Raw genomic sequence first — 12830 nt, 5'->3', positions numbered from 1 at the left:
AGTTAACACACCAATTGAAACACACTTGCTAAAAAAAGTGCAATGAAAATCTTTGGGTTGCATCACCTCCTGTTCTCGCTGAAATATGACGACTCTTCCCCCTTTGTCTCCTGTGGCTAGTAACTCTCCAGAATAGTTAAATTCAACGGTTGAGATAATGTCCGCTGCATATCCAAAAGGAAGAAAGAGAAGACAATTATAACTACATACAGTAAACATGCACAGTTTTAAGAACGTAGAACACTTTGACACCAAAACAAACTTTCTAAACATATGTTTTTGGTCTTACTGTGCAAGACTGATCATTGCATATCATGCAGAAGTCAAATAAATAATAAATATTTAGTGAAATACAAACATTAAGACTCATCGTAATGCATGCTTAAGTTTAGATGTTTTAAACTCAAACTGGAGTAAAAACAAATCTACATTCCAAATCCATTTCATACATTCAACATGCACAGCTTTAAGAAAATAGATAGACTTTTTTTAAATGCACAGTTTGGTCTTATTGAGCTAGACTGATCATTGCAAATAATGCCAAAGACAAATAATGTTTGTCTTTCATCAAATATTCATTATTCGAAGACTCATCTCCATGCATACTTGAGTTATTTTAAACTCAAACTGGAGTTAAAACAAACCTAGGTTTAAAAACCATTCCATACATTCAACATGCATAGCTTTAGGTAGAAATCTCTGACACCAAAACTGACCGAAGTTACTTTCTAAATGCATGCTCTTTGTCTTGTTGTGCATTACTGATTACTGCATTTTAACGTATTTCATCAAATATTCATTATTCACCTCATGCATGCTAAAGTTTAGATGTTTTTAGCTCAGAATGGAATAAAAACACATCCATGATCCAAAACTATTTCATTCACTCAACATGCATAACTTTGGGAAAGTAGAAAGCTTTGACACCAAAACTGACTTTCTAAATGCATGGTTTTGGTCTTATTGTGCAAGACTGAACATTGCACATCATCATGCCAAAGACAAACGATGTTTGTCTTTCATCAAATATTCATTATTCAAAGATGCATCTTCATGCATGCTTAAGTTTAGATGTTTTAAAATCAAACTGGAGCAAAACCAAATCTATGTTTCAAGTCCATTTCCTACATTAACATGCATACTTTTAAAAAAGTAGAAATCTTTGACATCAAAACTGACCCAAGTCAGTTCTTGGTGTTATTGTGCAAGACTGATTGTTCGGTTATGCCAACATATTTCATCAAATATTCACAAGTCAAATCTCATTTTCATGCACGCTTAAGTTGAGATGTTTTAAGCTCAGAATGGAACAGAAACTAATTTAATTCATTCAACATGCATAAATTTAAGAAAGCAGAAAGATTTGACCCCAAAATATTTTAGATAAATCCTCTGTGTCTTACTGTGCATCTGATCATTGCACGTTATGCCAACATATTTCATCAAATAAGCACTATTCAAGTCTCATCTTTATACACATTCAAATTTAGATGTTTCATCCTGAAGCTCAAACCGAAGTAAAAACAGATCTATGCTCAGTGTGGATCATTTCCTCTCTCCACCCCTGCCGCTTCACCCTTCTGATCTCTCTCTCGCTCCAAGGGAAGGACACAGGGACAAACAGAGGCATGATTCAGTGTTCCTCAAACAGAACAATTAGCTCAACGCCGACAGAGATGCACCCAGGCCTGAGCTTCATTTAGCCGATGGTTCACATGCCAAAAACACAGTACTAGAGATAATCAAACGCTGCTATTTATAGAACTGAAACAAAACTTATGGCCATTTGGTTTCTTCACTGTGAATTGGATGAGGAAACTCTACAACTGGTCAGAAATGTTGATGAGCGACAGATTAAAATGGAGAAATCTGAGCTAACCTCATGAAATGAATCAGGGCGTTCTGTCTTGGTTCAGAGACAGTTTTGGCTACAGGTTTTGTTTAAAAAACAAGCATGATAAAAAAAAAAAAACTAAATTATTATATGACGAACAGCAACTTACGTTCTGTGTTCAGTTTATACAGAAACAGCATGGTTCACAGAAAGTTTATTGTTTAGTACCATCAAAGCCAAAACATTTTACACACCTGTATGAATTTATATAGATTAAGTGTTTGAGGTGCTCAGCCAAGTATCTGCTGCATTTCGAGCTGAATGAAGACATAACCAACTAACCTACTAGGGATTGACCGATTATCGCCCTGGCTGATTATCGGTGCCAATATTAAGCATTTTATGGTTATCGGTCGTTTTTAAAACCAATTTACAGATAAAAATTATTCAAAAACATTTAAATAAAGTTTGTCAAAGCCCTTGTTATTCTTCATTTTATATTGTTTATATATCCAGACAGATATCAGTTCAAAATATTGGTTATCTAGCTGAATGAAGACATAACCAACTAACCTACTACGGAACATCTGATTACTGGCACAAATATTAAAGGTGCCATAGAATGCATTGATACAATATTTTAAATTGTTCTCCGATATCTACATAGAAGGTATACGGCATAGGAAAGGGCATTTACAACCCTAAGATTTGTCCCTAGACTGAAATACTCTGTTATTGCCTTATTTGGAAGGTCTGTGAATATTAATGAGGGGCTCTGCTCTGATTGGCTTCTTCACAGAGCTGCTCATCTCAATAGCTCGCACATGGAGCTCTAGCAACTTTTAATATTATGGTTATTGGAGATTTTCAAAACACATTTGCTGATAAAATAATTTAAAAGAATTTAAAGAAAGTTTTTGTCAAAGCCCTTGTAGTTCTTAATTTTTAACATAATTTTTACACCAGACATATATCAGTTATCGAGCTGAACAAAGACATAACCAACTAGCCCAATAGGTGCCGATAAAATGATATTAAAGCATTTTAAGAGTTTTTGTCAGAGCCCTTGTTATTCTTCCATTTGAATAAAGACATAATCAAACTAACCTACAAGGGATCGACCGAATATTGGCCTGGCTGATTATCAGCACCGATATTAAGCATTTTTATGGTTACTGGTATTGACCATTTTCAAAACCGATTTGCTGAGAAAATAATTTCAAAGCATTAAAAGAGTTTTTGTCAGAGCCCTTGTTATTCTTAATTTTGACATTCATTTTCATTTTTACACCAGACATATCAGTTCAAAATATCGGTCTTCAAGCTGAATGAAAACATAACCGGCTAACCTACTAGAGGATGGATACCCGAGCCGAGCCCGACGGTACCCGACGGAACCCGACGGGTCGGGCCGGGTTCGGACAGATATTTAGAAAGGATGCTCGGGTTCGGGTCGGGCTCGGTCACCTCAGCGCGATAGTGCGCCCGTGTTATAACGGCGCTTTTTGCCCAGTGTGCACTGATGCTCTCATCTGTTGACATTTCCGTACGCTTTTTTTACAGTTGCTTAATAAAAGCGGGCTTTCCACACAAAAAAAGTGCATGTGTCATTAGTATGAGTGAAAAAAGAGATTTTAACTGTGTCGGGCTGGGATCGGGCTCGGACATAAATATCTTAATGCTTGTCGGGCTCGGGTCGGGTTCGGTTACTGCTCTGTCGGACTCGGGCCGGGCTCGGACAGAAAAATGCGGCCCGATCCGCACTCTATAACCTACTAGGGATTGACCACTTATTGGTCTGGCTGATTATCGGCACAATATTAAGCATTTTTTTGGTCATTGGCCAACTTCAAAACCAATTTGCTGATAAAATAATATAAAAGCATTTAAAGAAAGCTTTTGACAGAGCCCTTGTTTTTTTTTTTTTTAACTTTTGACATTAATTTTAATTTTTACACCAGATATATCGGTTCAAAATATTGGTTATCAAGCTGAATAAACACACAACCAACTAACCTACTAGGGATCAACCATTTATCTGCACCGATATCAAGCATTTGATACCGATTATCGCCATGGCTGATTATTGGGGCTGATATTAAGCAGTTTTATGGTTATTGGTCATTTTCAAAATGATTTGCCGATAAAATAATTTAAAAGCATTTAAAGAAAGTTTGTCAAAGCCCTTGTTCTTAATTTCAACATCAAAATTTTTACACCGGACAGATATATCAGTTATCGAGCTGAACAAAGACATAACCAACTAGCCCAATAGAGACCGATAAATATTTTTTTAAAAGCATTTAAAGAATGTTTTTGTCAGAGCCCTTGTTATTCTTAATTTTGACAATTTAAATTTTTTCAGTTTATATTGGTTCAAAATAAACAAATAAAAACATACTAGGGATTGAACAAATCATTGGCATGGCTGATTTTCGGCACTGATATTAGGCATTTGTATTAGGGATGTCCCGATCCGATCACATGATCGGAAATCAGGCCCGATCACGTGGTTTCAGACTCGATCGGAATCGGACGTTACCTCCCGATCAGGACTCGGATATATATATGTATATATTCCAGGGGCTCGCAAAATCGCAAGCCCCACGTCCCGAGGCTATTGTACTTTCCAGTCGGGCTACCAAAATGTTTCACCGGCCTGCCCGACGGGCTATCGTAAAGTAGAGGGCTCCTGCAGGTCCTTGAACTACTCAATTTAGTTGTATCAAATTTAAGGCCATAAAAAGTTTTAAATATGTTAAATAGTATAAGAAAATTCTTAATTATAATTTAGGAGGTCTTACATTTGGGGACGGAAAGACGAGAATCACGATAGGGCTGGATTAAACTTCAAATGATGTCATTGAATAAATATGCGCACTGCACGTTTCAAAGTCAAAACACGGCACGGATGTCTTTATATAAATGTATCTAAAGTGAACCGACTGTCCTCAGAAACGTGTAATTGGCATTTTCATTTCATGCTGATAAAACAACGTTTAGGGGCCGTTCACATGTCGCGCCTAAAAACGCGTGGAAAACGCTAGGCGCGCCGCTTTCTTCCTTATCAACAAAGCGCTCGGGCGCTTGCGCTCCGGAAGCGTCTGCTGTTTCTAAGCAACCATCAGCTGCGCTCTAGCTCCAAGCCTATGCGTCTCCATGCATTGTTTCTTCTATTAGCGTCAAAATAATGGGGGCTTGACAAATCATAAAGTTCAGGAAATCCCTGGACCACAATGATGAGCTGCTCCTCCATGTTTCTGCTGTGGTTTCAATGTAACGGAAAAGGAAGTGAGGAAGCTGATTGGTCGGTTCATGTCACATGACCTGCGGTGCGCTTGCGACATTCTGAAAAGTTGAGATGTTTTTATCTCGATGCGGTGCGGACGCGCCCGGAAAAAACGAGCGCATCGCACCGCGTGCGCGTCGCTTCCAATATGCGCGCGCAAGCCGCGCGTCTCCATTTGAAATAACGAACTTGCACGCGCAAAAGACGCTTCATGTGAACGGCCCCTAAAGCTGCTTTGTGTACAGCCGTTACTAGGAAAACCATAGTATTTCAGCGCTCCTAAAGCGCCCCCTTGTGACAGAATTAATTTTTATTTCCACATTTTTTTCAGCTGTTTATGGTCATGATTGCAATTATCGACCTATGTTTTTATGCAGCAAACACAGAGTTGTAAATGTGAAGGAAGTTAACGTGCCTTCTAAAATACTAAACAATTAAGACAATTAAATATAATAAATGATATACTCGATTTATAAATTGCCTTAAATTGATATTTAAAAATTCTGCAGATACACCAAATAGTGAAATACAATTCCTTCCTTGATATTTGTTTATATTTGTGTATTGAAAACATTTTTGATTAAGTATAGACTCCTATCTGATTCTCTATATAAAAAAAATAAATAAAAAAAAGTCTTTATTTGGGCTAGTTAAATTAAATTTCCGGGCTACCAAAATCTGAAGAGTACCTGCCCGAAGGGCTACCAGAGATTTTGAAATTTTGCGAGCCCTGATATTCTCATTCATTTTTAACACATCTATAGTTATGCGGTGGCACAGAGTTAGACCTCTTCACTCCACACAGAAACACAGCAAACACTGTGGCACTTTTTTTTATTTTTTTATTTGTTTACATGCCCGCCAGGTATTTTAAGCTGAGGTGCTATTTGTTTTTGTATTAGACTTTTTTTATATTTACTGTCGCACTAATGTCCAGAAGTGAAGAATTCATGTAATTTATTACTTGATTGTTCAAGCTACCTCACAGAAGTGCTCTGTTTGTTAATAGAGTTGTTGAATGTTAAAATAAGGTGAATTAAATAAAAAAAGAATAAAGAAGAGCGAAGAAACAGATCCAGGATGTTCCTTATTTTTTATGTATTATAGAAGTATCGGATCGGGACTCGGTATCGGCAGATACTCAATGAGTCGGACTCGGACTTAAGGGCAAAAAAACCTGATCGGGACATCCCTAATTTGTATGGTTATTGGTCATTTTCAAATCATTTTGCAGATTAAATAGTTTATAATACATTTAAAGACTGTTTTTAATCAGAGCCCTTGTTATTTTTGATTTAGACATGTTTTATATCACTTCAAAATATCGCCCATCGGTCTACTTGATCTATAATTATCTGTATGAGTCCTGAAAAACGCATATTGGTCGACCCCTAAAACCTACCACTAAATAAATGTGCCACATAAAGTCACGAGTTTGGAGAACATCCTTTAACATCCAAAGTAACCTGACTTGCAATCTTTATTAAATTTCAAGCTGATTTATACAATGACAGAGAAATAAAGTGGCTGGTTTAGTTCACTTTCATGAGCCTAAACTGTTGCTACAATTAAGGTTCAAACTTCAAAGGCAACAACGTTTTCTGAATTTCTACTTTTTTAAAAACAAATCAAAAGTGCCCTTAACAGCATAGGGCTGATCAAATCATTATCATAGATTGATAGCATCCCAAAGCTCAAAGAGACGAAAAAAGGCTTTCGTTAGGATATAAAACCAACAGAAATCCTGGGTCGAAGGAATCAGCTAATGAGCAATAAACAAGCAGCTGCCTTGGTCTCTGTCCATGTGTGCGTTCTGGACCGTCTGTGTCTTATTAATCAATCTCTAGTCACACCAGTGACAGCGAGTAATCTGATGACTCATAAACATCAGCGGGTGAACCTCACCAAACACAACAAGTACATGCCCGGTCATATTTCACTCTAACATCAACATTAAAATTTTTCATTTTAATACATTTGTTAAAATACATTATTACATTCTATATTTTAAAAAATACTTTATTAATAAAATTTGCCTTCATAAATTATATTATATTTTGGGGGATTTTTTTGTAGTAGTACCCTATTATTATAGTAATACCACTAATAAATATTACAATTTATAAGATGTGCACAAAATAAATAAAATATTTACATGCACAGATTTTATATTTAGAATTATTTTTAGATTCATAATACAAAAAAATACATTTAGTGTACAATGCCAAAAATCTAAATACAGCAAAATATGGCTCATATACTGTAATATACTGACATCCTACTTAATTATGGTGCTATGCATTTTAACTGTATTAAAAATTGCCATTTTATTATTCAACTTTATTTTATTTGTGCAAAATATAATTTTTTCTTAATTTTAAAGTGTAAGGTGACCTGGACGCTTTTTGTGCAATTTAGCATGTAGAGCCACAGTCATTAACTATCATGATCTTTCGTCCTGTTCTGTGCATCTGAAGACGACGTAAGTACAGACAGAGAGGAACCACCACTGTACTGTATCACAACACAAACAAAAACAGCCGCAGCAGCAGCGGGGAAGCGTAGGCAGGTACATGACCACCACGTAAATAAACCATCCGAGCAAACATTAACAGTTAACGTCCACATCGGACATCAGCCACAACCTACTGTAACATGACATCAGCACCTCCCGAAAACCAGATCATATTAGAGCATCATACAGTAACCCAAACAACACGTTACATCACAGAGGAGCCCGTTAGCGCTAGGAAAAGCAGACCAAGCCTGACCTCGCAAAGCTCAAAAACAAAGCGGAGCACCCGGCGTGAGAGGCAGACAGAGATAAATGCACACATACCCATCCTGAAAGGTAGAAAGAGGCCATTATAGCACTGTTCCAGGCTGTGGCTGTCAGCAGCACACAAGACAGCAGAGGAAGATTTAAGAGCCTGGGAGTAGCTGCGGTATGGACGGCGCTGGCTCGCCTGCAGGGAGGGTGAGCAAGGGGTGCCGTGCGGCCATGTTGGACAGGTAAGATTGTGAGGGAATCCCTCCACACACGCACACTTGACACAAAGCCTTCATGTGAGATCCCGAATGAATTATGGCCTCAGAAACATTCACATAAAACTTTAAGGGAGTTTGCACTGCAGACCTTCCCACAAACAACTGACTCACTTCCTGTTTGAAGGTCTTTCAGGGGTACAGAAACACCACACAAGCAACTACAACAATATATTCACCATGATTTTGAAAATAAACTCAGCTTTACACAATATCCATGGCATTTCTGCACAAATGTTTATATAAAAATATTGCGCTTTATTACTATACATTTATACATGCAATTGTAAATTAAAAAATCTTTTAAATACACATGTATATGTGAAAATGTATATGTATAGTAGAAAAACAAATCACAATATTTGCATATCTTTCAATAACATTTGAAACCATGACAAATACACAAGTGCGTGAAGGTAAATCATTTTTGTTTGATGCACTTAAAATGTTGACTAAATTACTAAATTATCACCAACATAAATTTAAATTAATGTTAATTTAATTAAGACTTTTTATTTTTGACAACACAGTTGAAAATAAAATAAAACATTGCTGTTTTTTTACTATGATTGAAATTTATGTTAATAGAATTACTTGTAAATTTAAATACATATATATTTTTTGATGCACTTCAGAAGTTATCACCAACATAAACAACAGAAATTAATTTGTTCATAATATTTTTTTTTTTACACAAATAGTTGAAAATAAAATATTGCTGTTTATTACCATTACTATATTTTAGCACACTTCTAGTATACTAATTTAAGACTTTTTTGCATAAATGGCTGTATAAAATATTGCTGTTCATTACTATATACAGTTATGGAAATTTATATTCAACTAAAAAAGATTAAATATTAAATAATTATGTTAAAAAAAATCATCTTTATATACACAAACACACACACAAACATTTACATAAAAACATTAAATCTGTTTTAAACATTTTATAAAATAAATACTAAAAATGTTTAAATAAAAACTGTTGAAAGGTGCTTTTTAATTCTTGCTTTTTAAATCTACTTGACAACAACGGCTGTTGTTTCAAGTTAAATTTTAGTATACTCCATGGATTATTTATTGCATTACAGTATCTCTGTGCAAAATGCATTTATAGCTAATTGATGAGTCGGACAAACAATCCAGAGTCAATAAGGTCTGCTTTGCACATTTATTCCAATAAATCTTTTGCTAAAAGTTAAGACTACAAGAACAGCTTACACTTGAATCCTGCTCTAAAACACACAATACCAGCAAAAACATAAAAGCTCCTCTAGAAAGTGCAGATAAAACCGGAAGTCTTCACACTTAGGAATTACTGAGATGGCCAGGAGCCAGCAACTATCTCAGACCTGTTTATGATGATGAGTGTGAGAAAGTCTCAGAGCACACTTTGCATCCTGCAAGCACACAATCTAAAGGTCTGCTAAAAATACACACAATATGGAAAATTTTTGTCTTGAATCCAAATCTGCACGCATCCTTATCACTACAACTCTAAAAATTCCCATTTTCCACAGAATTCTATTGTGAGGAAGATTATCAGCCGGAGCAATCAGCCGGAGTGATCTCTAAATAACCTTCTCTACCACATAAGGGCCACTCGGCTCAGATGATATTACACCAGTCAACATGTGTCCGTTTCCTAGAAATCCGTTTTATTTTTCACAGAGGGCAAAGCGGAAAGCTGGAAGAGGCAGAAACATCAACAACATTCAAGTTACTAAAAACTTTTGTATCGACATCAAACTTCTATCCAAAGGTCTCTGAACTGAATAAAAGAGCTACATTTTGTCTTCTATAAAGTGACACACAACCCTGATATTTTTAGCCCAACAGAAAACTAGAAAATCTCTATTTGCTTTCTAAGACTCAGTATTCCCAAAACTCCCTGCAAAGCTTCAATCACTGATCTCTGGATAAAGCCGAGTGCATCCTCGGACACGGCACATGGATAACGTGAGCTGGTCGGACCAGTTGGACGCGCTTTCCGCCGTTTCAAAGGCAGGATGTGCTTCCCTACAGGAGCCCCAGAAAACAGCAAAAACGTTCACTGACGCACACACACCAGCAGACCAATACATCAATCCACAATGTGCCATGTCATAATAATACATGTTTCGGTTTTATTACTACCACTGTACTATGCTGATTGCCTTATTTATTTAAAAAAAGTAGCAAATCACCATTGTTTTCTTTCCCGTGAACTGATACATTTTTGAAATTTAAGACTATTTTGCATCCTCTTCTTTTTTTAATGTCTAGTGGAAAGAAGAAATTCATATATACACCAGTCAACATTTGAAGTGGATCCAAACATTTCATCAAAGTTGTCCTAAAACCAAAACAATACCCATTCTTGTCTTAGGACTACTTTGAACTTTTTTGATCCACTTAAAATATTGACTTCTGTATTTACAAAACTATTTCTGCAGCACCAAACTTCACAGATTTATTCATATCTATATACCAAATGTTTTACAAAGAGGTCATATATGTGACCCTGGACCACAAAACCAGTCATAAGTAGTACGGATATATTTGTAGCAATAGCCAAAAATACATTGTACGGGTTCAAATGATCGATTTTTCTTTTATACCAAAAATCATTAGGATATTAAGTAAAGATCCCATGAAGGTCCATGAAGATATTGTGAACATTTCCTACCATAAATATATCAAAACTTAATTTATGATTAGTAATATGAATTGTTAAGAACTTAATTTGGACAACTTCAAAGGTGTTTTTATCAATATTTGAATTTTTTGGCACCCTCAGATTCCAGATTATTAAATAGTTGTATCTCAACCAAACATCATCCTATCCTGAATATATTTACTCAACAACAACAACAACAACAAAAAATTACCCTTTTGACTGGTTTTGTGGTCCAGGGTCACATATTAGTAATTTATATTACATTTTATTCCTAAAAACAGGGTGTATTTTAGTTTATTTTTAATGAACTGGTTGTACTTCCAGTACTTTTTGCTTCATAGAGCGATAAAAAAAAATCTAAATTAACAAAAAGAAAAGTCAAAAATATGTAAAATATGTAAATATAACAACATTAAGCAATTTTAACCTGGCTTTACAAAAAGGCATGCAACTTAGTGTATTTTTTTTATTAGATTCACTATTTACATATTTAAAAATACATTTCAGAAACCTTGTAATACGAAACAGCCCTAATGTAAAGAGAATTTTGAACTTGGGAATAATACTATAAATATTTGCCTCATTTTTTCCTCCATATTTCGCTGTTGTAACTTGCCTTAAGCAGTAAAGGGGAAGTGGCATTCACATTCTTGAGTATTTGATTGGTCAACAATTTGGACACACCTATGAGTGCGACTTGAGTCATCAATATCTTTGCTCTTTATTTTTCCACCTCAAAAAAACATTATGTAATTTAATTCTTACTTGACTAAATATTTTATGTCCATTCAATTGCATATTTATGCCATGTAATATTTAGAATATTTAAAAAATGTCTACCAAAATAATCTGTCTGATTATTTTGCAAAAATAACAAGATGGCTGTGCATTATTCTTTACAACCATTACACCTAATTATTTAGCAGGTGGTTGTAACATCAAAAGCATTCTAATGATAAAAGAGCAAACAATATTTACAGCACTGCAATGCAAAGTTTCAAGCACAAGAGGATCTGTCTAGTGACTTCCCTACATATTCAATTTTAAAGTTTTTTTGAAAAGCAAACACTATTTGGGATAAGCATACACATTTTCACAGACCCTCAGCATTTCTGCCTCCATCTCTTCCTATTATACCTTGCTATGCATGCTATACTATAAAAAAACTCTTCCAATGTGTTCCTCACTCATGCATACTCACCCAAGGGTGTTTAAAAGCAATGCAACCTGTTATTTACCTTCTGCAACATCTTCATCTATGGCTCCTTTGACCTGGGAGAAGCACCACTGGAAATCATTGCCTCCACCAACCCCTGCAACAACAAGACAAGTGCATTGAAATGCATGCTCAGATCAGCCTCGCAGAAGCATTTAATCACGCAGAAATCGGAGCGCTGCCCTTCCGAGCATGCATACTGAGATAAAGCAGTGGATGTGGGTTTGATTTAGTGTCAGTTGAGGGGAATGGTTTGATGTTTAGGCCGCACTGCTGCCGCTCTCGCCCCCGCCTACCAACACAAACCCCCGCGCGGCGCGTTTACCTGCCATCATCGCCTGTGCCTGTGCCTCGAGCCTTCAGTACGGCTTATCCTCGAGCTCAGCCGGGCGGACGGTGTGAACGAGCGCGGAATGAGAGCGAGCGGAGGCGCGCGGGATCAGCGCGAGCGGGATCTGCCCGTGATTTGGTTTCGCTTCAAGATGGCGCACACTGCCCGTCGACATGACACAGTGACGTCATTTAATCAAGCGCGCCGTGCGCCCGGCGCGTCCTCGCTGCGTTGAGGTTTGCGCAGACACTGTGGGCGTTACGCAAATGCCAAACGCCCTTGTTTGTTGGTTCATTGGTTGGATGAATGGATGAGGGCGAAATGTTATAGAGCTAGCTGTGTTTAGGTAAAGTACATTCAATCCGGGACCTTCAACCTCTTTTATAAAATGAATATTTTAATATTTTGTATAATTATACAAATTATACAAAAATGTGAAATATGATTTGATGG

At 36.4% G+C, this 12830-nt stretch overlaps 1 long non-coding RNA gene across 1 annotated transcript; it reads right to left on the bottom strand.

Annotated features, from left to right (window-relative positions):
* Positions 1 to 66: 66 nt before the first annotated feature.
* On the bottom strand, positions 67 to 12541 carry LOC141317282 (uncharacterized). The gene is made up of 3 exons (XR_012351769.1): positions 12372 to 12541; positions 12069 to 12143; positions 67 to 164 (listed from the first exon to the last, which is right to left on the bottom strand). It is a non-coding gene; the product is annotated as an uncharacterized lncRNA (long non-coding RNA).
* Between the last annotated feature and the right edge of the window lie 289 nt (positions 12542 to 12830).

Source organism: Garra rufa, unplaced genomic scaffold (assembly GCF_049309525.1).
Source record: "Garra rufa unplaced genomic scaffold, GarRuf1.0 hap1_unplaced_632, whole genome shotgun sequence".
Classification (NCBI taxonomy): domain Eukaryota; kingdom Metazoa; phylum Chordata; class Actinopteri; order Cypriniformes; family Cyprinidae; genus Garra; species Garra rufa.
Note: the sequence above shows the minus strand (reverse complement) of the source record. Positions and strands in the feature narration are given on the sequence as shown.